Source organism: Gigantopelta aegis, chromosome 5, assembly GCF_016097555.1.
Source record: "Gigantopelta aegis isolate Gae_Host chromosome 5, Gae_host_genome, whole genome shotgun sequence".
Classification (NCBI taxonomy): Eukaryota; Metazoa; Mollusca; class Gastropoda; order Neomphalida; family Peltospiridae; genus Gigantopelta; species Gigantopelta aegis.
In genome coordinates, this window is record NC_054703.1 from 24459240 (window position 1) to 24473331 (window position 14092).

The following is a 14092-nucleotide window of genomic DNA, read 5'->3' on the forward strand; positions in this document are numbered from 1 at the left end:
GTTAATTTTATTTGTTCCCCAATATACGAAGATATTATATTTTTAACTGTTTGCACTTCCATGAACATTATGCTCCTTTCTTAAATAAAACTTTTAAATAATGAAGATGCGGTGCAATCTTTAGGTTTGCTCGTACCGATTTACTATGTTCCAAAGGTCCGCAAAAGCCTTGTTATTAATACTATTTATTTATTCCATTTTAATAATAATTATGGGGGGGGTTCGTATTGGATAGCGTGTTTGTATAATTTGTTTTCCTCTTTTTGTGTTTTTATTGTCAAAGTTTAAAAAATATACCACTATTAAATTTAAATATTAACGGATTTTAACGATAATACTATTTTGAAGTTATTTTTTTATAATTTTAAAGTCTATATCTTTTTTCCATTATAGTAGCATGTTATATATTATTATTATTAGCAGTTACCAATATTATAAGTAATGGAATTAGTAGCAGCATTGGACTAAGTGATTACACACACAAACACACACGCGCGCGGCGACGGCGCGCGCCACGAACGCACGCACACACTCACGCACACGCACACAACACACAACACACACACACACATACACACATACACAAACACATAGATATATATATAATTATTTTGTTTTCTCTATAGTTTTATATCGTAACATCATTTTTAGTTTATATAATAAACGTTTATTATGTGTCCAATAAGTCAATGTAGGCTGAGGTGGCAATAGAATTTATGTTTGTGTTTTTGTATAATTGTATGGGTATATTTTCATTGCAAAACACCACTTAAAATTATAACAACACTTAAAAATCCTATCCAATATTCTCTGGGGTTAGGTTTGAGAAGTTGGCCACCATTTTTTGGTGAAGTTGACCAATAACCAATTTCACCCCACTATTACTTTATTACTAAATGTATCATGTATTGAAATATACAGTAGCATACTTATTACACATTATGCATGTTTTCGAAAACAAATTAGCATTTGTTTGCCTAATCTGGCAATACATATACTAGGACTAAACAATAAAATTCTATATTTAAATTTTCTGTTTTAATCAAATTATTACCAATTAAATTTTTCTTGATACCTGTATATTCCATCGTATGAAATATTATATTTTGAGATATCCAGATACTAAATAAGTTAATGCATGGATGTGTGTGATATTATGAAATAGGTATCAAGATGATATAGCAAGAAGTACATTTAGAACCAAATTCATACATGTTTAATAAATCTTTTATAAGATTGATGAAAGTAACAAAACTAGCCTAGGTGGTGTCGTGGTTAAGCCATAGAATATAAGGCTGTTAAGTTTACTGGGAACGCATCCCGGTACCAACTCCCATCCAATGCGAGGTTGACGAGACAAATGGGTGGGTACTCGTACCCCCCCCCCCCTCTCTCTCTCTCTCTCTCTCTCTCTCTCTCTCTCTCTCTCTCTCTCTATCCCTGTCTCTCTCTCTCTCTCTATCTCTCTCTCTCTCTCTCTCTCTCTCTCTCTCTCTCTCTCTCTCTCTCTTCACACACACACACACACAACTAACCTGGACAAAAATACCAGATAGCTGTATTGTGTCCAGGACAGCGTACTTAAACCGTAATTATAGGTATAAATAAATACATTCTTTTTAAAAACTAATCAAATTGACCACTTACCGCTTTTTGCATTATCCGATATAGTTTATTTTATGGAGCCAATGCATGCTTGATATTAATTTGCTGTATCATTAAGAAAAATATTATTGTATTTTTCTACCAAAATATACAAATGTAACGAAAATCAAATATGTTTGACAGCACAAGTCCTTAACTGCTGTTAATTGAGCTTCCATTTTTGTGGATGTCCCCGTTTGCCGAGCGGTTAAGGTCGAGGTATGTCTAGTGGCATGTGAATCGATGCAGTAGGTTCGAATCCTGCCATCTGACACTTTGTGTTTTTAAACATTAGAGGTAATGGGTGAAAACAGTATATAAAAGGGAACTTAAATAAAGGGGGGTATTTATTCGTATTTTCTAGGTTGCTGTACTCACATCCCCACCCTTTGTTTGGCCCGGTAAAGGAGCGCAAGCAGAACTCTGCATTAGGATTATCCTTTATTGTGGTTACGTTGGTTGCGATGCCCATACAATTGCTTCTGTCTAAGTACATTTAAAAACAAGATTTATAAGGCTGCTTTTGTATTCTAGTGTTTGTTTCTAGATCTGTTTTAATCCATTCTAAGAAACAGTTATGTGGACCATTGGACACTGTGTCTACCAGCATCATTGGCGAAATAAATAAAATCTTTGGAACTATGATGTGTTAATTTTCTTTTATCACAGGGTACTCATAAGAACGAGTAGTCATAACTAATCTTCGTTTCTACTCGGACTCTCTTACCTTCTTTTTTGTTTTTGCTTTTGTGTTTGTTTTTTTTGCTTTGTTCTATGAGGGGTGAGACGTAGCCAAGTGATAAATCGCTCAACTGATGCGCGGTCGGTCTGGATCGACCCCCTTCAGTGTGCCCATAGGGCTATTTCTCATTCCAGCCAGTGCACCACAACTGGTATATCTAAGGCCGTGGTGGTCCTTTGCTACTAATGGAAAAACGTAGCGGGTTTCCTTTGTAAAACTATATGTCAAAATTACCAAAATGTATATATCCAATAGCCGATGATTAATAAATCAATGTGCTCTAGTGGTGTCGTTGAATAAAACACTTTTTTTTTTTGGTTCTAGGAATTGTTGGCAAAATATTCCTTGCTACTAATGGAACGATGTGGCAAGTAGCCTATGAAGTGCCGACAGCGGGTTTCCTCTCTCAATATCTATCTGGCCCTTAACCGAATGTCCGACGTCATATAACCGTAAATAAAATGTGTTGAGTGCGTCGTTAAATAAAACATTTCCTTCCTTCCTTGTAAAACGATGAAACAAATTGGAGGAGTTTCTCCAAAGAGATGAAAAAAGTATGCACAAATTCAAACTATGGATTAGCATAAGAAGTTTGATTTGTTTAACGACATCACAAGAGTACATTGATTAATTAATCATCGACTATTGATTGGATGTCAAACATTTGGTAATTCTGACTCGTATTCATCTGAGGAAACCCGCTACATTTTCCCCTAATGCGACAAGGGATCTTGTATATGCACCACACCACAGACAGGATAGCACATACCACGGCCTTTGATATACCAGTCGTGGTGCACTGGCTGGAACGAGAAATAGCCTAATGGGCCTACCGACGATATCGATCCCAGACCGACGGCGCATCAAGCGAACACTTTACCACTGGGCTATCAGTTTTAACAGTTATGCACCGTATTTAGTAGATATAGCCTCAAAATCCACATTTACACCTCAGGGTTTCTGCCAGAGGGTAAAATTAGTATGGTGCAATACCCACACAAAATTACAGATGTTTTTTTTTTTTAAGTTCACCTTTTGACAGAATTAATTACTCGTATCATTACTGTATGATTTTCTTAACCCAAACCCTACAAGTAACCCATATTTTTTCTGTTCACTGTGGATGAATTCAATTCAATAGCACCATACGCAAAAATGTCTTTACTCGTGAATTCTCAACAAAATAGCAGTATACCGGCAACACCTGTACGGACAACGTAAACTTGAAATTATCCCTTTATTTTTTTTTTATTTTTTTTTTCATTTTCATTTTTATTTGATCTTACATTCACGTATAACAAAAATGAAATAGTTATTACAATTAAAGATATTAATTTAAAACAAATAAGTAATAAATACATATAGTAAATTTTTTTTTACAAATAGCAACACCTAAACGAAACAACTAAATAATATTAATGAAAAATAATAGATAAATGATACCATTATTTATTTCAGAAATAGTATTGAGTAACAGTAGCAATAATATTGGACACAACACACACACTAGACACTTTAAAAGAAACCCAAACCTACATAACACACTGAAAGACGGGCTGTGAATACATTTATACTAATATGGAATAAAGTCTACAAGAAACAGAAACTAAACAAAAAACAACAAACCTTACAGCAGTCCGTATTTGGATGAGAGTACAGGGGCGAATTTCACAAAACATCGTAAGTTTACGTCTGTGACTAGTAGTTTTACCGAGACTACATTTTCACGTGTTTTGCATCTATTTCCTGCAGAAATTTCACATCATTACGGAAGATGGGAGTATTTCAAGGACGAAAAGAAATGAAATAAGTGTATTTCTAACTATATTTGTTGTACCATAACAGCAGTAAGAATTGTGGTTTTGTCATAGATTTGCGTTTACGTGCAAAACTAGTCTTACGATGTTTTGTGAAATTGGGTCCAAATTACCAAAAAGCGTGCACATCGCGAGTCATGTTCACAACTGTTGTCTATTGCCATTTTCATGCAAAGCTACAACTACATGAAAAAATCGGTTCTAAATGTTCTACATATGAAAAATATATACTGTCATCATGTCTGTATTTTCCATTGGAAAAAATATCTTGTTTTCTAGAGGTGGGCGTATGAATTGGCAGCCTATTCCCAATACATTAAGAACACTACTGAATTAATTTTAACACTATATATATATATATATATATATATATATATATATATATATATATATAAATATATATATATATATATATATATATATATATATAACTATATATATATATATATACATACATAAAATCAATTAATTTTGAATACTACTATATGATATAAAGTGTCCACTTTTTAATTATCCCTTTATTAGTTATCTTAAAGAATTGAAATGTTAACCTTTCTTTGAATGCAATAACAGCCGAACCTAAACAACTATTTCTCCATTTGGACAGACGCAAACATAAAGTCTATTAAAAACTAACTGTAGACATTGTTCTAATTATGCCTAATTTTAAATTATCAAAGAAATCGATAATACTGGACCATTATGTGGTGACTACTGCGTTGATATTCATGTTGTAAACAGCCGTTATACTGATACATTAAAAACGTGGGCCCAATTAAGAACACCCTTTAGGGTGTATACTACCAAACCAAATCCCATTGACTACAATAGTAACATATGTGGCTAAAACTCCTACCTAAAGCGTATATATATATACACCACAGATATAAGTACTACACAAATTAAAAAAAAAAAAAATGGGGGTGAAGCTGCTCATTTCAGAGATAACGGGTAGCGTCTATGTCTATCCTAGTTCCGCACAAAATTTTAGTACATTTTTTTACAGGTACCCTCCCCCCCCCCCCCCCCCCCCCCGATGTTTCAAGCACAAGGCTAATTGACACAGTGGTACTAGATGAAATACAATTGCATACATGTTTTGTCCAGAGGATATGTGTGTGTGTGTGTATATATATATATATATATATATATATATATATATATATATATATATATATATATATATATATATATATATATATATATATATATTAATGTTGCTAGTAATCCGTTACTTATAATATTGCAACTGCTTCTAATAATAATATATTACCATCTACTATAATGTACATTTAAAATAATATAAACGAACTTCAAAATATTATCCGTCTAAAATCAATAAAACGTGCAATTCATCTTCAACACAGCCTGTACCAAATAAACAAACACGATCTGTTAAAGGAATCGGAGGTCTGTTATATCTTCCCGTTTCAAAAGACAAAGGGAATTTACCAGGTTTAAAGTTTGATAAAAGTATCCTGTGTGGTCTGGGAATCATTGCATGTGTATATATTTCAGGACACAAGTCTCTTTAAAATTGTCTATAAGATCTTAATTTATCTCTATTAATATTGTTGTTATCGTTCCATAAATCATGGAACCACTCTTGTTCATCAGATCTGTTTAAAATAACCTTAACTGATTTTAATGCTAATTTGACTGACTTTCCCACCTCTAATTCTAAATTAATACCTCTTTGTTGTTTTTTTGCGAAAGTTAAAATACGCTTTGACCATGATGTAGGGTGACGCCTAGACCATATGTGGATTTTTGACAATAGTCTCTCGTTAGTAATGTTTTCTAAATTGAATAATTGTCTGAACACCTCAACTCGTTGTTTCGTTACACATGCACGCCCCCACCCCCATGTCGCCACGAGTAGCCACATTGGAATTTGTCTGTTCAGAGCCCAGGAAGAAACGACATGCTTTGTTCTGAAATGTGTTCACTACACTCTGTCCATACAAGCCCCAAATGGTTGAACCATATAACGAGACTTTCGTACATTTGCGTAAACACTGAATGGGTTATTCCTCCTGCACTAAAGCATTTAGAACACAGAGCTGAAAGTGCATGGTTTGCAGATTTTGATAACAATTACACCGCTTTTTTAAACGTTCGTCAAACCACAAGCTGAGATATTTATAGTTGTCAAGGTATTCTAATATATGTTCACCACAATTAAAAACAGTAAACGATTTCGGGCAAGTCTCTTTTCCAAAATGTACCACTTTAGTTTTTTCACGGTTTATTAAAAGTATGAATCCATCCCATAATTTAATCTGCAATGACATTTGTATCATTACTGGTTATTTACATCTTTATTATCTGTACTAAATCGCAATAATATCTGAATTACAAAAGATGAATAAAAGGCACAATGCAAAACAGTATAAAACGTGCAATATATAAAATTACATTTAAAAACCAAAACCAAAACAACAACAAAAACATGCACACACCACGAAAGGACAACAACAAAACACTTAAATAGGTACAGTGCAAATTTTTTTAATAATAATAATAAAAAATACACACGGATTTAAAAGTTAAATATTATTTACCATGCAGAACTTCAGATCAAATCTAAACTATTATGTGAAACAATTTTAAAAATCAATTATCAAACTAGTTTACTGTTATATAATACTTACAACATCTTTGCTAGAGACAAGTGAGAAGAGAAATTACAAGTCGTAGAGTTAACATGATGAATCTACGTAGTGACGACAACAACAACAAAAACAACAACAAAAACTCGTGTATTGCTAGTTTCACTGATCTGTAATGAATTTCGTTTAAAGGTGTGGGTTTTTTTTGGGGTTTTTTTTTTTTTGGGGGGGGGGGTTTGTTGTACCTGATATGATTGCATTCTAATAAGAACAACGCTTTCGCGGTCACAAAAAGTTAAACGTTCGTTTGTTTAACGACACCGCTAGAGTACACTGAGTTATTAATCACCGGCTATTGGATGTCAACCATTTGGTAATTCCGAAATATAAAAATAGTAAACGATTTCGGGTAAGTCTCTTTTCTAAAATGTACAACTTTATTTTTTTCACGGTTTATTAAAAGTATGAATCTATTCCATAATTTAATCTGCAATGACATCTGTATCATTATTGGGTATTTACATTGCTATTATCTCTACTAAATTGCCGTCGCAATACGACTTGAATTGCAAAGGATGAATAGCAGGCACGATACAAAACAGTATAAAACGTACAATGTATAAAATTAAATTTAAAAAAACCCAAAAACCAAACCAAAACCATGCACACACCACAAAAGGACAACAACAAAAAACCTAAATAGGTACAGTGCAAAATAAATAAATAAAATAATATAAAAAATAAACACGGAAAAAGTTAAAAGTTGTTTTGTTTAACGACACCGCTAGAGCACACTGAGTTATTAATCATCGGGCCGCTGTTGGATGTCAAACATATGGTAATTCCGAAATATTGTCTTAGAAAGGACACCTGCTACACGTTTCCATTAAGTATCAAGCGATCTTTTATATGCATCATCCCATATACCAGTCGTGGCGCACTGACTGGAACGAGAAACTGTTCAAGTGGGTCCACCGACGGGGATAGATCCTGGGCCAACCGCCCATCAAGCAAGCACTTTACCACTGAGCTACGTCTCGCCCTCTCGTTGTTACAAATGCACAGGTTTTTTGTATTTGTTTTTGCTTTCTTTTTTTTTCATTATTTTTCTGGCTTATAGTGCACCTCGACTGGTATATCAAAGGCTGTGGTATGTGATGTCCTGTCTGTGTGCTGGTGCATATAAAATATCCCTTTCTACTAGTGGAAAAAAATGCACCAGGATTCCTCTCTGAGACCAAATGTCCAATTTATCAAATGTTTGACATCCAATAGCCGATGACTAATAAATCAATGTGCTCTAGTGGTTTTGTTAAACAAAACAAAAACTTTAAGTATTAAGACTGCCTTTCAAAAAACCCCAGAACTGGGTCGTGTTTTTTCGAAGCGATCTTAGTGCTAAGATCACCTTAAGCGCATAAACTACTAAGATCACTTCGTAAAACGGGGCTCTGGTGCAGAACAGAACACTATTATTCTCAGGCTACAACACTCGGCATATGAGGAACGGGACAAACATGTTCATTTGTTATAATAATGCAGGATTTAGAATAACCCAAAATATTAAATATTAAGTAAAAGAAACATAGTTCTAATGCAAAATAGTCTAAAGGATTCGTATAAAATAATAAAAAAAAGAAAAAAGAAAAACAGCAACAAAAAAAATAAGAAAAAAAATAAGAAAAAAATACACACACAAAACACGACAACACACACACACACACACACACACACACACACACACACACACACACACACACATACACATACACACACCAAAACAAAGGAACACGGGAAAAAGCCCACTTAAAATTGACAGATGAAAGAGCAGAACATTATACACACAAGGATTCAAAAGCTGAACATTTTTTTAACATAATTAACCGACGATAATTTTTGCAGCACTTCAGATCGGATCCAATCTTCTATGTGAAACAGACTAGGGTCCCCACTAGTACTCAGGTCTAGTTTAGGAAGACTCGAGTCCGTTCACAGGACTAGAGTACCCGTGAAAGGAAGAGCACTCTCATTTAAGGATACTTCGTTTACTATGTGAAACGGACTAGGGCCTCCACGAGTACTTGGTTGCATTACCATAGTTTGACACCCAATAGCCGATGTATTTTTCGTGCTACGGTGTCGTTAAACATTCATTCATTCATTCATTCATTCATTCCACGAGTACTTGGGTATGGGTCTAGTCTAGCAAGACTCTAGTTCCTCTTGTACCCGATCTAGGACCCGAGCAAGAAACTTTTTTAACGTCTGAAATATGTGTGTATGATGTTATATTTTACTATTATTCCTTAGACTTTCATGTGTGAAATCTAGTGTAAGTGTTGGGTACTCGGTTCAGCGCTGAAATTGAGTTTGATCATCGAGTACTCGAGATCTAGTGTAAGTGTTGGACGGGTCTGGGTGGAGACACTAAACTCGAGATCACACACACACACCACACTAACACACACACACACACACACACACACACACACACACACACACAACATCCGTTTATCAAAACGAATATTATCAGATTCTGTTCAGTTCTAGTATTATATAATTCAGACAATATATGTACTGAAATAAAAACTACAAGTGAAATGACACGTGCGTCAAATAAGTTTCAACAACAACAAGATAACAAGAAAAAGAATTGTTCAGTTCATCGGTCCAGAATACACTTCCTTAAATTGTTGTTTTTATTCCTTCTGTACCCAACAAGATTACTATCTACTGACAACAGTATTTTTGTAGTGACAAATTCAAACGTCTGTTGTGGGATGTATTTTTCTTCTCTGTCTTATTTATTATTGGTATTGGTCATGATGATAATAATAATAATCATGATAATCATGATGATGATAATAATAATAATAATAATAATAATAATAATAATAATAATAATAATAATATAGAGGATTCGTCCCGAGTGTTTTTTAATATGGCAAATATCAACCGAGTCTATGTTAATCGATTAACTAGACAAGGTTGATATTTATCATATAACACTTCTAAACATAGCATTTTAATTCATTGTTTTAGTAAATTACAGTACTAAGGTCGCCGCCACCCGTAATATGCCGTCATCACGATTATCACAATTTAGGTCTTGTTAGCTTGTAAACAAATGGCCCATCCTCAACAACACATTGCCTAGAGACCTTGCAAATTTGCATACCATTACATACCGGGTTAACACAATAAATTATCACATGGGTATTATGGGTAAGTTATATACTGACACACAATGAAAACGCAAAACAGATATTTGTCAATATTTTGTTGTGATTAATGAAAAATATATTTATTGGACTTAAAATAACAATTTATGAGAGGAAGTCATTGATTGGTACTTTTGTTTGGGTTTTAATCCTGGTTTTGTTCCCGTTACACATACAATAGCAGAAACACACACAATGGTGTGAAATGCGTTCACTACATGCTCAATCATGCTGCATGCAAAGCTCGTGAAATGCCAGTATGTGGAAACATAAAAGTCACGTAACGGTGTCATATTCCTCGTCAGATTAAGAATGCCACGACTCAAAAAAGAACAAAGGGAGCGAGCGTTGGGTATGGTTCAACGGAGGGGGGGGGGGGGGGGGGGGGCTTTGCAAAGCCAAATTGCTAGGAACTTCAGAGTCCATCCATCAACTATTGGACGACTTGTTGAACGTCATCAACAGACCGTGAGTTGATGACAGCAAGCAACACGATAGGACGTCATGGAAGGCCTATCCATCCGATGACGGCCATCCGTCGACTCAGAACGGCTGGACTCAGATGCAGACGCCCGTACAACGGAAGCATCATGACACCGCGATATCGTGCTGCGAGACTAAAGGTTGCTCTCCAGAATGGTAATCATCCACCAGCCTTTTACCGGAGCATTGTTTTCTCAGATGAGTCCCGTTTCTCTCTCTCCTTTGCCGATGGATTAGCACGTGTGTACAGGAGACTCCATGAACGGTACGCTGACGGCTGTGTGAGGCAACGTGATCAATTGGCTGCGGTTGTCTGATGGTGTGTGTGTGGGGCAATCAACTGTGATTTCAGGAGTGATCTCATCATTGTCCACGATGCCCTTACAGCCCAGCGTTATGTTGACGTTATTCTAAGACCAGTTCTCCCGTCGCTTTTGCGCTGACACCGAAGACCAGGAGGTCCCCTTCTGTTTCAACAAGACAATGCCCGTCCACATACTGCACGAATTACGCAGGTATTCCTGCAACATGCCGGTATCACCGTTATGAACAGGCCCGCCGTTTCACCCAACTGAACACATGTGGGGTGAGTTAGGACGTCGTGTACGTCACCACCAGCCACCACCGCATAACGTCGCTGAGCTTGCACAGGTGTTGCAGGAGGAGTGGAGGAACATTACTGTGGCTTATTTGAGATGTTTGTGCCAATCCTTTCCCCGTCGTCTTCATAATTGTATCATGCGAGCTTCTGAACATCCAATGCATTATTAGTCAGCAGCGTACCACTTAGGGTTGAACAACTTGTCCACTATAGTCTTTATCATATAATCTTAAACTTAATACAACGTATGTTTGTAAACTGTATGTATATGCAACTATAGTTCCAGTCAGTCATCAATCGATATTCCAATTATGTCAAGTTGCCATTGACATGTTTTTATTTAACGACTGTTGAAGCATATGTCCCTTCTTGGGTGTCACCAAAGTACGTTTGCTTCAATGTCAATAAACGAAGTGCCGTGACTTCGATTAATTTATATATAATTGACGAACTCATCAAATTATAAAATTATGAGATCAGAACAAAATATATATGTATACACCTTTGCACATTGACGGCGGTTTCGTTTTTCGGTAGGTTTTGAATCCATATAGAAATAGAATGGGGCCAGTTCCATTTTAAATAAGCGTCTTGTTCATCAACATGCCCATCTATAACATGACAGGTAAGTTCAGATTGTATCACAGTGCTAAATTACTAAAATTGATATTCAACAATCATGTGTGGTGGTACGAAACAAGACATTAAAAGTTGCATAAATAATGGCTATATATTGTAGTTACGACCCCGGCGTCTTGTGTAATCTCACATTTACACTTTGGTATGTATTCTTACTATGGCTTTATAATTATTCTAAATAATATGTTTGTTTTACTGGTTCTTTTCGGTTTGTGAATTTTCTTTTTCTTTTTAATTTTTAATTACCGGTATTGTTTTTGTGTGTGTGTGTATATATATATATATATATATATATATATATATATATATATATATATATATATATATATATATATATATATATACATATATACTAGGTGGCAACAAAAACGCAATCTCGGAAATGATCATGGTTTATTTTATTATGCGAGATCCCACAAAAATGAAACTGATACCACCAGTGAGACCAACCACTGGCCCATCTGACTGGCACTGTCAGCCGCCAACAGTGAATCGCACATAACGTCTCTGGCGATGTCAACGTCATGGGGGTCAGTATTTCGTGTGACCTCCATGTGCTGCGATGCACGCCTGCAGCCTCCTAGGCATGGACATGCACAGGCGCCTCACCACACGTCATGGGATGGCTGCCCAGTGATGCTGCAATGCCTGCTGCAGCTCAGCGAAGTTCTGTGGTGGATTCGGTTGGTTTTGAACACGACGTCCCAGCTCGTCCCACATGTGCTCTATTGGGTTCATGTCCTGGGAAACTGCTGGCCAGTCCAACACAGTGACATGGTGGGCACGAAGAAACGCCTGTGTACGCCTGGCAGTGTGCGGCCGAGCGTTGTCTTCCTGGAAGACGAGCCTGTTTCCGCCATGCCGTCTCATCAATGGGAGGAGGACCGGCCGCAGGATGTTGTCGACGTAGTGTTGCGCATTAAGGTTTCCCTGTACCACCACGAGTTCGGACCGGAAGTCAGCATTGATGGCGCCCCAAACCATGACTCCGCCGCCCCCGTAGCGGTCCCTCTCCAGAACACAGGCCTGCGCGACACGTTCTCCACGACGGCGGTAAATGCAACGACGTCTGTCCGTGACACTCACGTTAAATCTCGATTCATCCGAGAAGATGACATCTCGCCATCTCCTGGGTCGCAAATGCCCACCATTCCTGGCCCATAAGAGTCTTGCTTGACGATGTCTGTGCAGGAGGATAAGGCCACGGTAGGGTCGGTGGCAATGCAGTCGTGCTGCGGCAAGACGTCTCCGGACAGTTCAGGCGCTGATGAGTCGTCCCCTGGTTCCCACTTCAGTCCTGGCAGTGCTTGCGGCTGTCAAAAACCGATTGCGCAGGTGCCGCAACCGTATGTTCCGGTCCTGTCTATTGGTCGTTACGCGTGGTGTGCCCGAACGACGGCGGTCATTGACGGTCCCTGTCGTCTGATATCGGTTGAGGAGCCGATTAATGGTTGACGGGTGCACGTGGAACCGTTGTGCTACCCGCAATTACGAGTTTCCGGCATTCAACAAGCCAATGGCTTGATTCCGATCGGCGTTGTTCAACCGAGGCATCGTGTAGGAGTGAGATACTCATTGCCACCCGCGTGTTCTGAGTGTGCCCGGGTATCATGAAATGCACGTGCAAAGTGTTATTTCGCCAAGTGGTTGCGTGTGCGCGATTTACCGGATAATGCGTTTTTAGCGTTGTTCCCCTTATGTTGGGAACAGGCCGGAAGTCGACCTTTACATGCTGCTGAAATAATGTGTACCACTGTACCATGTACATTGACGAATAGCGTCAACGAAGTCCAACCGGAACGTATATTATTTTGACAAAAGGAAATTGCGTTATTAATGCCGGCTAGTATATATATATATATATATATATAATATATATATATATATATAATTGCATTCGATCCACTCTCTTATACTATGGTCAATTCGGTTCTCTCATATTTTGAATTCTGCATATGACTATTGTTTCAATTTGATGATACATTCCGATTCTTTCTCAAAAGCTCAGCATTGCCGTGTCATCAAGGGAAGGCCGAGTGCTGTACATTGTATATATTTATCCGACTGTTTTTAAGTTTCTGTATGTCACCATTATGTATTCAGTAATATATATTTGATAAAATACCACGCCAGTCTAATAATCGCTGTCCTTGCGATCGATTAAAATTACATCAAGAAAGGCAGTGTTTTTTTTATTTACGGTTATATGGTGTCGGACATATGGTTAAGGAACTCACAGATATTGACAGAGAAAACTCGCTGTCGCCACTTCGTGGGCTACTCTTTTCGATTAGCAGCATGGGATATTTTATATGCACCATCCCCCAGACATG